A 14,011-nucleotide genomic window follows, 5' to 3' on the forward strand; every position below is an offset into this window, starting at 1 on the left:
ATAAAACTATTCGGAGTGTGATGCAATATTCCCCCTGCATGAAGACTATCTCACAGTCATTTGATGCCTGCAGACTTTCCCCGCGTTGAAGCAGAACTTTGTGTGTGCTGATGAGACAATAGTAGATAGTGTGTGTGCATTTAATTTAGGGCAAACCACTGTCCTGCCTGCGGGGGACACACTAACCTATACATTGAGAAATTGACTGAAAGATACAGTCTCGTTCCTCACACCAGCTTTTTATGTATTCCCGAGCGTACTAAACAAAATACCCTGTAACTTCAGGAGCAGAAAGACGAGAGTAGAATAGGATTGTGTGAGGGAGACAGCACAAGCTAGAAGCTGTGTCCCCTCTGAGACAGTGGTGCAGTCTCAGTCAATCATGTGCACTTCTTTCTTTATTGCATTCAGTGCATGGTTTCACCTTCAGATTCCTGTTTGTCTGTGTCCTCAATAAAATATTATTATATTTTATCCAAAGCTAAAGGTAAGCGATCTGCAGGGTTGGGCTGTATGTGTGGTATAGGATTGCCATGTAGCCAGGCTCATATTGTGAAATTAGCAGCCAATTTGTTGAGCATTTTGTTGACTTATAATGTTAACTTTGCTTTTTTTTTTCAACCAGTATTTTTTTCCCCACATGATCGTTTTACTGCAATGAAGACATGGAGTCCTGAGTCAACCTTGCCTGAGATAGGTTAATGGGGGCGATAGAACTTACTGTATTGTTGTTTGTGCTTTCTTTAGAAACACGGGGAAAAAAATAAGCTTCAGTATAATGCTGGGAGGATGGTGACGGGTCATGTAGCTTTCTAGATGGACTAGCAGTAGCTACTTAAATTATTAAGGGGCTTTGCTGATCGTATTGATTCAGTGTGTGCATAAAATGCCTGACTATGCTTTTGTCTGCTGAGGGTTGTTTTTCTTTTTTTAGTTACATTACAGTATCTCTTTCTTCCTAAATCACAAAGCCATAAACACATCAGAGAAGTATACCATTTATCAAAGGAAGTTGGGGGTGGAGTACAGAGTACACAAGCTATAGAACTCGTATTGCACATGAAAAAAAAACATCTAGCAGATGCATTCTGGTCATGCTGATGTCTATTTAATAAACAAGGCTGTTTTAACTTCCTATTTATAAATATGTATCTTTTATTTTGCTGATGTATTTTTAAAACTGATTCCTTTTGATGTAACGCAGATCCACATAAGGATCTAATTGGAATGTATGTGCTTCGACAAGTTTGGGAAAGTTTGCATGGGTAACTTTGTGAAAAGCTAACTGGGTGGGGTATTGAAATGGGCTGTGTATGTATGGAGGTTGGTGTAGAATGACAATCAGCCCTTGTTTGTTCCAAACCCAGCTAACCTTCAGCAATTAAGTATGAGAGGGACTTGTATTTTAGCAGAAAAGTATTGGTCGATTATAACCATAATAAGACGTCACTGGCTGACACTAGGGAATGTCATTGCTGAGTCTATATTCACCTTTTTGTTTGGTATTGAGTCATTCATTTTAAAACGATTACGTTTACAATGGACTACATGCCTACAAGATAGTACTTAATAGATCATATGTGGGCGGGTCCATATACGTATGTGTTTTATTTTTATATATATATATATATATATATATATATATATATATATATATATATATATGTATATGATGTGGAATTTGTAATATAAATAACCTGTCTGGGTGTCCTAGTAGGACATATCGTCTTTTATAAAGTTACATATACTGATCTTTTTTTTTTTTTTTTTTCTTAAATAAAATCACAATTTCACTAGATTATTTTTTTTTATGAATATGTAAAATAAGTGGGAATATACATATATTTTAATGTCTAAAAAGCGTGTATCTGAAGTGCTTACAGGGAAAACAGATTACAAGATTAACATCTGTTAACATGATCGTTTATCTCCAGCCAAAAATAGGTCAGTCCTTTCTTAAGGAAACACGATTGCTGGCGCATGATTAAATAATGAAATGGCATTAACGTATAGAAGACTTTGCCCATGACTTGTGGTCTGACCTGCGCAAATGTACATATTTTTCTTTAAATTCCGACATCTTTGTAGATCAATATAAGGTCAAAGTCCCTTTTTGGGTAAAGGCACAACTCCCTTCCCTATCCCATCCCCCACTTCTCAATGCTGCAATTGACTATTTCCTGCTACTAGTCTGGAAACAAAAGAATATATAAGATCTGATTATTTAGTATAGTAGTAAAGTAGCTTCTAAGGGGCGGAAATAGAAAAGTATGGGAGGTCAGATGTATTTTTATATGTATGAGAGCATGAGATACTTGCAAAGGGAAAATTGCATACTCTGATGCAAAGTAGCAGCTATGATTTGCCTATCCCCTCCCTTACAGAAGAGGGACAAGGTAGCACACCAATCCCTGCCATCTCCCCCTCCTTCTCCGGTGGCTTATTGTTGCTCTATACAGTGTGTCAAAAAAGGGAGCTTGTGCCTCCCATCCTCCAAACCTCGCCGGCAATAGCTCATCACTATTTACTTGTACGTCACTCACTGTATCTATCAGATGAGGCTGACTCTCTATTCCCATCTCATTTACACTGCACAGGGAAGGGTGAGGCTACTGAAGAACAAGGGTGTATGTGTGTGTATAACATATGTTATATATTTCACACACCGGTATGTGTTTACCATACCACTAACTGCCATTAATATGTTGTAAATGCCACTCTAAACAATGTTAGAAATCGGGGAGGCAGATTGCTGTGACCCCTCTGTATAGCAGATAATGGAATGTATGGCTCTAGGGGAGTTACACGGGAAGAGGGTTGACAGTACCAGAGCACTGGTGCTACAGTAAGTGGTGAATGCTGTTGCTACACCTATGTTCAATGTCCTGCTAGTGCCGGCTGCTTACAGTATGCTGCATGCCTGCAGTGTCAGGTCTGCTGCTGCTGCCTCTGATCCTAGTGTTGTCCTGTTTACTGCAGCGGAGTTGGGATTAACCCATTCCTTTCTGCAGGTGTGTGCATGGATGGTAATATAGAATACGTCAGCATCTGTTAATATTGCTTCAGGATGCTTTCTGTAAACTATGTACAATAGACATATCTAATTTGATTTATTAATATTTGTATTCCCCCTATATTTTAAGATATCATTAAAGATAGGAAATTGTGTGTGATGGTGTAGATCATTCAATACTATAGCACATGTATAGTGAAACGGTTGGCTAATGATAAATATATGGGATGTTCTTTGTACAGCGCTATAGTATATGCTGGCGCTATGTACATTAAAAAATATTTTGAATAACACCACCATTATCTCCTGCACATCTGTAGGACGTGTGTTTAAGACACCAGTAACAGATGTGGAAACTTGTCATTAAACCATCCCTGGGGAATGTGTATAGTTTATAATTATTTTCAACTCTTAAGTTCTTAACTTTGAAAGAATGAAGAACTGCTGCTTACTGCCCCAGTCCCATGAATACCATGAATAATGACCATTTCTGCACTGCACAAAAGGCACATTCAGCAAAGGAATGTCTGTCAGGAGCCCATACCACGTTATAGGCATAGCTAATCCCCCACCCAATTTTTACTGGCAAAATATATAATCCTTTATAAATTGTGTTGCCTTCGTGAAAGCAGCTTAAACCCCCTGATGTTCCAAAGGTGTATTGATGCAACAGTCTAAATTGAACGTGACGTCCCTTCTGCTTGGGGTCTGTGTCTGTTCTTGTTACTCAGTGAAAGTGGGAGGCATACATAGAGGGGCTACTAGTTTCCTTTAATTGCCTTCTCCTTTATACATCTGTGCCTGTGTAATATTAAAGTTTCTATAAACTCATCAGCAACTACTAATTTCTTGGCTTGCAGTCTCAACCTATCTACTTGTGGCAGGATTAACTGTGCCTCCCCCTAATGGTCTGTTCCTGAATGAGAAGCTTATTGTGCTTTAGAAATGGGTAGGCGAGGAGACAGCTAGCAATATCTCTGAGCACGCTCCTCCCATCACTGGACTTGTCATAAGTCTCTCTCCCAGCCCTGTAACCACAGCTGTCTAATAATGCCTGTGTGGCAGATATACACTGTATGCATAAGGGGAGCTCTCTTAATCCATTCGCAATTAGCTCCAAGTTCTTCTAGTGCTCTCTCAGTGGCAGCCCAGTAGCTGGGAATTGGTAATACCTAGAATTAATGTTATTATTATGATTCTGATTGTGTATGTCTGGTTCCCTGCTGTACCTGGCTTGGGAGCTGTTGCTGTGCAGTGTACAGAGGAGGAGTCCTGGGCATTGCTGGGCGTGTGTAGCTGTAGACTGCTAGTGAGGACGTCACACTGTGTACTGGGAGTGAGAGAAGAGCTCAGCAAACAGGCATAGCCCAACTTCTAACCCCAACAAAGCCCTCTTACACTAAGGGTCACCTCCTCCGCCTCCATTGGGGCCGCCATTTCTATACAAATAACTTTTATTCTGCTTTTCCATCTGCATGTGAGGAGTGAGGCATCAGAGCTCTGGAAGTGGTCCACCCCCAGTTATAATTGCATTGGAGGTGGATTGGCTATTTGGCATTGCCTGGCGCCGGGACGCAGGGATCTGGAAGGTAATCGCAGGGACATAAGTTTGTTGTGGTGCTGGGAGTGCAGTACAAGGCGTGGCAGCAGCCATTGGGCTGTCTCTCAGGAGGGGGCACCACTCCAGCGTATTGTCTTCCATAGGAGGGAGGGAGGGGGAGCTCAGCCATGGCTCCTGCAAGTGCTGGCTCGTGAGTGTAGAAAACTAATGCGAGAGAGAGCCCCCAAATGACTTGTGTCTGATAGGGGGTGTCTGATGGGGACCCCCCCCATGGAAGGGTAGGGGAAGGGGGAACACAATATAACTTTGTACTACAAAGGGGGAGGCTCACTCACTGCTCCTCTCTGCCCCGAGGCTAGTGGGAACTTTACTGCTGCTTCTCTCCTTTGTAAGAAACTCCTTAGCACAGACGTTTTGTCTAAAGCCTACATTAGTTTTACCTTAATGCTGCAACTTGATCATTCCTCCTCCTCCTCCGCAGGCTTTGGGAAGAAGCAGCTTCATCTTTGGAATGTTAGGTTACTGAGAGAGCCATTGCTCTTATTAATAATTCATTGCCCCAGCCCAAGCAGCTAGAAAAAGTGTTTAAATCTAGTTTATATTCTACTCCTGGAAAATTCACCCTATGTGACAAGGTGGATAAGAGCCCTCATGACTCGAGTATGTTTCCCACTGTAAATATATTAATGTGGATTATGAGTAGCACACTCACTGTTTTAAAAGGAAGATGGAAGCATCCAAAATATATTTGTGAATGTGTATATGAAGTGACTGCAATATATGACTCTGTAGTGACACTGTCAGTCTTTGTGCTGTGTATGCTTAACTGTTGCATAATATTCTAGCTACTTTCACTCTTCGGTGCATATATAATATAAATAAATAGTTTTTATAAGTTTGTATGTGTAGATAAATATAGTGTCAGTTCTAAGAGCACCTGTGTTGAAATGAGTGGTGCAATTCATGTAGACATCTTTAGTCTCCCAAGGGTAATGGCAATGGCCATCTTGAATGATCTGGCTTATGAGAATTCTGTGTGTGTGTGTGTGTGTGTGTGTGTGTGTGTGTGTGTGTGTGTGTGTGTGTGTGTGTGTGTGTGTGTGTGTGTGTGTGTGTGTGTGTGTGTTTTTTCTCAGAAGTGGCACTTTCCAGAGTCAATTACTAGCAGACTACTGTAGAAACTAGTTCCTAACCCCTTTTGCTTTGGAAAACTGCTATGTTCACACAACTTTACATGACATGTCTTTCTTGGTTAGTTCACCCCCCCCCCCCCCCCCCCCATCTGAAGCATATGTTATGTGCATTTTATATTTTGTCATTTTCAATAGCATAGTGTGTGCTATGGCAGTTGGGTCAGGATGACCTTTGTAAAATCACTTGATAATGGTGGTAAGACACTGTCAAGGCTAGCTCTAACTGTACTGGGAGATATAAGGGGGTGGATCATTTGATGTCCTCTTATTACAAAGATTACTTGTTATTACTAAGGTCACAATAACAAAATACCAGACTTGTCATCAAATAGGATTTTTTGTTTTTCTGAAATTCAAACAATAAGCTTTTAAATGCTGGTCTGTGTTTAATTTGTATCTAATTTATAATCATGCAAGGGTGCTCATCCATTCTCTATCATACAGTCTGTAGTCATTGTCTTTGTAGGCTGGATGTTAATTGAAATGGACTGATGTGCAACATTTGTAGCTAGTTTTTCTTGTTTTCAAACTTCATTGTAAATAAGGCATTTATGAAACAACAGAAATTGTTTCCATTAGTATTTCCTACAGTGCCGTTAAAGAACTGTTGTTCTGGGTGACTCCTGCACTGTTCTTGTGTGTTTGTGCAGAGCACAATTGACGTTTTCTGGAATGGAGAAGCAAACAATAGCAGGACATTCACACATTACAGCCCCAGTGTCTCTATTTATTCTAAGTCTCACAGGTGGCGAATTGGGTGTTATTGGATTAGAAGCCTGTAACTTTTTTTGCAGGAATGTACAAATTGAGCAGTCTAGATTGTACTCTTAATGATTTTTACTCAGGTCACAATATTTTTTCTTAGTATTAGTTGTAGCCATTTAACTTTGATACTGTATTATCCCATCTTAATTTGGTAGATTTTTCCAAACATCTTCCAATTATGTCACTAAGTAGATTAGTTATGTTTTTATCCACTACTTTAAATTTATATATATATATTTTGCAAGAAAACTGCAAATAAACCCTTTTTGTAAACTTAATTACAACATTATATTTATTTTTGTGCCTGTGGCCTGAGTGGTGTGACCTCAAAATACATGTGTTCAAAAATGTATATACTATGTGTGTGTGTGTGTGTGTGTGTGTGTAATATATATATATATATATATATATATATATGTGTGTGTGTGTATGGGAAATTATAGCGCCAAGGAGAAATGAAATCCCTTCAATTAGAGTTAAACCCGTAATTCAGGTAGAAAATTTAAAACGTTATAACAAAGCACTCCCCATAGGTGTGGGTGTCAGCTTATCAGTAAAATATTAACAATGGTGATTTGTTAAAAGAAAAATGTGTAAATAGCAAAACTGATATAAAGCGCACTGTGCTAAGTAAACATAATCATAATGTAAATGGTATACTGGACAATATCAATAAAAATATACAAACGTAATGTGCAATTATCGCAATATAAAGTGTACAACGTGCATGTGTAATAAATAATGTGAAAATCAAATTCTTATAATCTTAAAAAATATATAAATTTAATTACAAAAATACCCTGAATATACAAGGCCACAACATACAAATGAAATAAATATGCCACTGAAGGTGTTTAAAAAACAGTTAGCATAAAAGGAATTAAAAAAGGGGGAGAGGAAATAAATAGTGAATGGCTTATCTGGATATTAAAAGGTAAGTTCATGGAAGGCGGAATCAGGTGTCACCAACGCGTTTCGTCCGATTGCTGGACTTCTTCAAGGGATCTCTTTTTTAATTCCTTTTATGCTAACTGTTTTTTATACCATTTACATTATGATTGTTTACTTAGCACAGTGCGCTTTATATCAGTTTTGCTATTTACATATATATATATATATATATATATTAGAAAAAAAAATATTTTGGATGTCTTGATAAAGGAGATGACACTCTGAAATGTTGCCAACAAGCAGGCACAGTATTGCTGGTTTTATTTCTTGATGCAAAGCATCTCAGAGTGCCGTCCGTCCATCGGTGATTGTATGTAGCTATTGGAAAAGCATCGGGAGCCCATGTACACTAAGGGTAGTGCTGGGTCATAGTGGATATATATAAATAATTAAAGGGGCCTTGCATATGACGGGCCACCTTAGTGCCTGCCCACTGCTCCGCACCATCTTTTTATCAGCTGCTCCACACTCTGCTCTATTCCGCCCTTCACCCTTTTTTGCCTGCAGCTCTGTCCCATTCAGATTTTTTTTTCTGTCCCGCACCTTCGATCTGCCTTTTCCTCCATACTTGTCATGCCCAGGCAAAGACAGGACAGACCTTAATTATGTTCTAAATTAAAATTTTAAGGGGAGAAAAAGTGTTGTTCCCTAACAGATCAGTTATAAAAAGAAATATAAAACTGAATAATGAGGCATTTGCTCATATGAGCAAGATTAGCACCTGTGGGAAAAATTTAATTCCCGATATTGATGGAATGTGTTTTGGAATGGCAGATCGCATCCTGCCAGCATCGCAAGTTTACCCTCGCTGGGCATTGCAGCATTTCATGCCAAATTGAATTCCCCCTTATGAACAGTGACACACCAGACAGGATTGCTTTCAGAAATCCATCATGTAAAGTTGCTTATAGTGGTATTTCAGCAATGCTTTAGGTAAATTAGCTAATTTCCACAGCAAGGTAGAAGTAAAGCATAGGCCAAAATTTCTTTGCTCTGCCTCACTCCTTCGAAGCTTCCTCAAATAACCTCTTAGATGACCAAGATCGGGAAATATACATAGAACGTGGAGTGAAGGCAAATGTTCTTTGAGCTCATAAACTGTAACATCCTACACTAAAAGATATTTTCAGTACCTATATCAACCTGCAAAATGTCGCCATGAGAATAGTAGCTTGCCCACTGTTACTCTGTAGGAAATGCTCTGGTCTAATATAATTTGCAATATTGGTGTGAAATTGGCACCACTAAATTTGATACATAGTCAAATATGTTGGATTGTCTTCAAAACAGTTTAAGGCAGAGTTTCCACAACTCCACCATTACAGTCCAGGTTTTAAGGATATTTATGCTTGCGTCCAGATGGGTAAATAAAATTCACTGAGGTACTAATTAAGTCACCAGTGTTCAAGCATGGATAGCCTTAAAAACTGTATTGTAATGGCAGAGTTTGGAAAACTCTGTTTTAAGGTTTATTGGAATGGAGAAAATGCTGAGAGTCTGTGCGTGAGGCAAATTTTATTGTTAAACAGAAATAATGTGAAATTTCTGTGGAAAAGTTGTTGTTTACTCAAAGCTTCATAAATAGGGGGCCTATCCACTAGGCGACCTGAAAGACTGAACGTCTAGCGTTCAGACCTTCAGGTCGGCATGGTGCCCGCAGTGGACGGCATTCGCTGAATGTCATTCAGTGCAGGAGCCCGACCTCCTATCTCTGAACATGCTGAACCTGACGAGCGTCAGGTTCAGCATGCCGTTCAGTAGATAGTCGGGGTCGGCAAGGACCCAGCGTGCACGCGCATCGCTGGTCCTTGCCGGCTATCCATTACACGACTTTGTGAACAATGTGTCGGATTGTTCACAAAGTCGTGTAATGGATAGGCGCCTATAGACTCCTAAAATAAGAAATTTGAGCGCACTACATATTGTATGAAATAGCAATTTTATTTAGTATTCCAGTCATTCATTCGGCCTCAGGTGTATTGCTTCATTTTTATAGGGATGATTCTCATGTGATGACAACGTTTAACAGGATGTTAATAGTTGCTGTCTTCAAGGTATATGACGATATGACAAACTTAAACTTATTCCTAATTCATTCAGATTTTTTTTTTTTCCTTTTTGAGTGTGTGTATTAAGAAGTTGCATGCTATATTTGGCCTACTAATAAATTCAGCCTATGTCCTATCATCAGCATGTATGCGTTATTATTGGCCAGCATCATAACATTATCTTTGGGACCGATTATTTTACTATAATATAGATCAACCAGATTGATGCAGCACCCCTTGGTGCTTCGACAGTAGGACCCACAAGTTAATATGCCTAGGTGGCAGCTTAAGAAGACCATCATGTAATGGACTTCATGTGCAGGAAAGTCATATTTTGGACTGTTAGATGTATTTGGCCACACTTGTTATGAACATGAGCTTAAAAGTGTGACACGGAATTGGCGATGGCTGCGTTTTGAAAAATAATTGGATTTGTGACACTTGACAGACTTGCAACATTGATGAGATGGGGCAGCAACATGTACTTGTCTGTACTTATTGCTAAATTCTACACAATAAATTGCCTTTTTTATCAGGATAATATACTGTATCTTGTTTTGCATGTACTGTATTAACCCCTTCACAATCTGCTCCTTTCATGACCAGAGCAATTGCTTCATTGGCTTTCCCAGGAAAATAAATTATACATGTAGTTTAAGGAAGCAAATTTGGGGGTCTATTTACTAAGCAGTGTTAGGAGACAGAGTGAAAAGTGATGAAAAGTGATAAGGTGCCAGCCAATCAGCTCCTGTCATCTCACACTGTGTTTGAAAAATGACAGTTGGGAGCTGATTGGCTGGTACCTTATCACTTTCTTATCACTTTTCACTCTGTCTCTTAACACTGCTTAGTAAATAGACCCCTTAATGTTTTAGGTAAAATTCTGAATGAAACTTATGTTTATGAACAGTTTACTGGGGGAAAAAATAATCAAAAAATACACATTCAACAAATTCTTCCTATACTTTGTATTATGGAATTGGTTCAGCCCAAATATGACCCAGAATTATTGTTTAACTTTCCCAAATATTTATACAAATGTATATTTTAGGCATTATTCACACACATGCAGTGGGAAAATCATGTATAATACAGGAAAACACATTTTGCTATTGCATTAACACGTTTTATGTGTTTTATATATGGACACTTACAGGGGTATTCAATATGGGAGCGATAACATCGTTTTTGCGTTAATATCGCACTTTTGACGTCATCGCAGGTTTGACTTTTACACCGTATTCAATTTCAAAGACTTATCGCAGTTTTGAAAAGTCTTTGATAAAAATCGGGGATAACTTTTCACCATTGAATAGGTGTCGAAAAAAAGTGCAGAATTGGGGTTTAGGGGTGCAGGCTTAAAAAAAATAGCCTGCACACCTGGGAATGACATTTAAAAATGAACTGTGTCAAAAAAAAGTAAAAAAAAAAAAAAATAGGGACACCCCAAAAAATTAATTTAAAAATTGGGGTGAAAAAAAAAATGGGAAAAAATAGTTTAACAATAGGGAAATAGGTTCAGGGCTATTCTGCAAGTATGCGGCAGATGTTTTCTAGAATAGAATTATAGCGGCAGGTGCACAAACGCAGAATTTTTAAAAACTTACTTTAGGGACATCAAAATATGCTGGTACCCATTTTCATGTACCCCAAATTTGATGGGACCACTTAAAAAACCGAAAAATATAACCTAAGTGCTCTTCTGCATCACTTCTTCAATGTCGGAAAAAAACACCTGCTGCGGCTATTTAAATCCCCGACTTTCAATTAAAGGCTAAAACGGGGGTACCCATAGTGTTCCCCCATGTTTTTACTACTTTAGGGGGGTCTTACAATTTTTTTAATTGTAAGGAAAAATTTTTAAGGAAAACTTTACGCAAATCCAACTTCGGAGTTTCCCGTTTTCGTTAATGTTATATTGAATACGGGTATAAGCGGGAGTGCGCCCGATACTTTAACGTAGGTAAAAACTCCGATATGAAACGTTAACTTCGACAGTGAAGTTAACGTTTTATATTGAATACCCCTCTTAGTGTACTAGGAGAACACATTAATGCATGAACAATCGTTTATGCCACAATTTAAAATGTAAAATGTGGCTTTCATATGTTAGTTTTTGGTTTGTTTTTCCCTGGAGGGGGACCTTGAAAAATCTCCCCTATCTTTAATAATGCTATATCTTGTCCCGCTGTCAGACTTTAATTTGATCGTTCAGTGCTGGTCCACACTTTGTGGTGGTTTTATTAATGTGCTACATACATTTTGTGGGTGGGTGTGTGAGCTGTCATTCTGGGTTTTTAGCCACAGTGATAAAAAATTTCACCCACAAACTCCAATAAAGTAACTATGCCTATAGTGAATCCTTTAAAAAGTTAGGCTGTCGCAGGCCTGCCCAACCTGTGAGCTGCTATGAAACTACAGCTCCCAGCATGCCCTGCCATGCTATTAAGGAATGCTTAAACTGTGGGACAGCTTGCAGGACTTGTAGTTTCACAGGTTTGCCAGGCCTGCCCTATTGGATTTTTTTTTTTTTTTAATCAAGATATGAAGCTTTATACTTCAGAAATGGGATTACCATGTGTTTTCAAAATGAGTAACGTTTACATCATGGTCCTTTAAAGTCCCACCTTTATCTAAACAAAGTGCAAGCAGACTCATTTTTTTTTTCTAATTTGGACCATTATTTATGAAGATACAGTCTTACCATACACTGCAACCAATGACAAGTGAGACTCTTCAGTACAAATATTCAAGGAGCACTTGTTCTTAATGCAGTCTCTTGGTTATGCCCACAAAATGGTAGTTTGTTGTATATAGGTGCTGTGACAGCTGACCACAGCAATCATTCTGCGGAGTGGATGTACAGTACTGACTAGTAAATTCAGACTGTATGCATGAACGCTTGCCTACCCTATTACAGCCAGCTTCATGTGGAGGAGTGGACATTCCAGAGGATATCTTCTGATATTCTGATGTGGTTGTGTTCTACTTCTCCTTTATAACCACAGATCTCTGTACAAAGGCTGGTATTTGTTTACCTGTTCTTGTTGTATTTTATTGTTAGAATTTTATATTTTACTACTAGCCTATTCCTTTAAAGAAAACGGAAGAATTGTACGAAAGTTATCTTTTCCTTAATTATACTGGTATATCTTTTTACATTTAGTTTTGGGTTCTTTGTGGCAACGGATTCCCTTTCCTTCTAAAACTCACACTGACTTTCAGCTATTACTGCACTATATGGGATGTTGACCTAGTAGTGTGAATTCATAAACTTAGTTATGTTTTTAAAGATCCCGTCTTTTAGCGTGGTGGTAGTTTGTGGCGAGAGCTAATTTTACCATTTTCCTGCTGCTGTTTTAGTTACCCTTTTGTCCTTGGATACAGGCATATGCCTACAACAATTATTGCATTTCCTGCTATCAGTTACTCCAGCATTCCTGGAATTAAAGTCATAGCAACAATTATTGTAGAACCAAAGGCAAAATTGTATTTAATGTTATCATTGGAAGATTGGCTTATGCTTATTTTTCTTTTCACAATTTTATTTAAGCCATTGTTTTATTTTTATTTGAGCAGATTACATATTGTAGGTGTATGTTGTGTATTTCATATATGATGAGCAAGAACTGCTTAATTGTTTTTTTGTAAGAATCCCTTTGTACTAATCTGATTAGTTCAGGTCTGTGAAGAATCTGAAGTTTAGTAAACTAAACATTACCAGTGAAAAAGAAAGAGAGCTGCCTTGGGGGAAATGTGAGAGACAGGAAGTTTTAATTTTTTTTTATGCCTTCAGACATCTTTCATTTATATCAACTTTTAATGTTTTACTTTATGTATTTCTTGTTTGTATTTCAAGTCATTAAGTTTTGTGGTATGCTTTGTGCATTAGATAACATTAATAGTGCATATAATTGTGTGTTATGTGTGAGAGGCCCATTTATTAATGATCACATTTGCAATGTAATCTGGGTGTGATAATAGCGCCCATGATCACATTGCGCAAAGCAATCATACCACTCGGGTGTATGGAAAAGCACATGCAGCGACAGGAGCTTGTTCCTGCGATGTGCTGGGAGTAAAGTGAGCGGTCTCTTCACTCCTGTGCCAGGGATCCTACGCCTTTGCGATCTACAGACTGCACGTGGATCTCAGCCATTGCTGGGGAAGGGTTCTAATAGAACCTTCTCCCGGCTATTATTGCAGTGTGTAGACTGCAGTGGCTTACGCCATTTTCAGATGGCGAAAGCTGCGGGTATCAAGTTCCGGAATGCTTAGCGTTAAACTTCTGGGGGTTGCGGTGCTGGCGGAAGTAGAGAGACATCAGCAGATATCAGAGATATGTTGCTGTCTCTCCTTAATACATTCAGGGGATACTAAATATTTGCGGGTGTCCCTTGAAAACAGGTGTTTTCGTTGAATAAGCTGCAAATATTTAATGCTGAATGGGCCTCTAAGTGCAGTAAAATATATTATATGT

The 14,011-nt window shown here is 38.6% G+C and overlaps 1 protein-coding gene across 3 annotated transcripts in view; it reads left to right on the forward strand.

The window, feature by feature from the left end:
* Positions 1–419: 419 nt before the first annotated feature.
* Positions 420–14,011, forward strand: part of ZNF516 (zinc finger protein 516) — a 128,308-nt gene continuing 114,716 nt past the window's right edge. For 2 of the 3 annotated variants that reach the window (XM_088475913.1, XM_088475915.1), the window contains exon 1: positions 420–487. The gene's annotated coding sequence lies outside the window, so the exon portion shown is untranslated. Of the gene's footprint in view, positions 488–4,356; positions 4,603–14,011 lie in introns of those variants that run through there. The other variant, XM_088475914.1, reaches the window with a different exon arrangement.

The sequence above is a fragment of the Taudactylus pleione genome, unplaced genomic scaffold (genome assembly GCF_031769625.1).
Source record: "Taudactylus pleione unplaced genomic scaffold, aTauple2 ptg000179l, whole genome shotgun sequence".
Taxonomy (NCBI): Eukaryota; Metazoa; Chordata; class Amphibia; order Anura; family Myobatrachidae; genus Taudactylus; species Taudactylus pleione.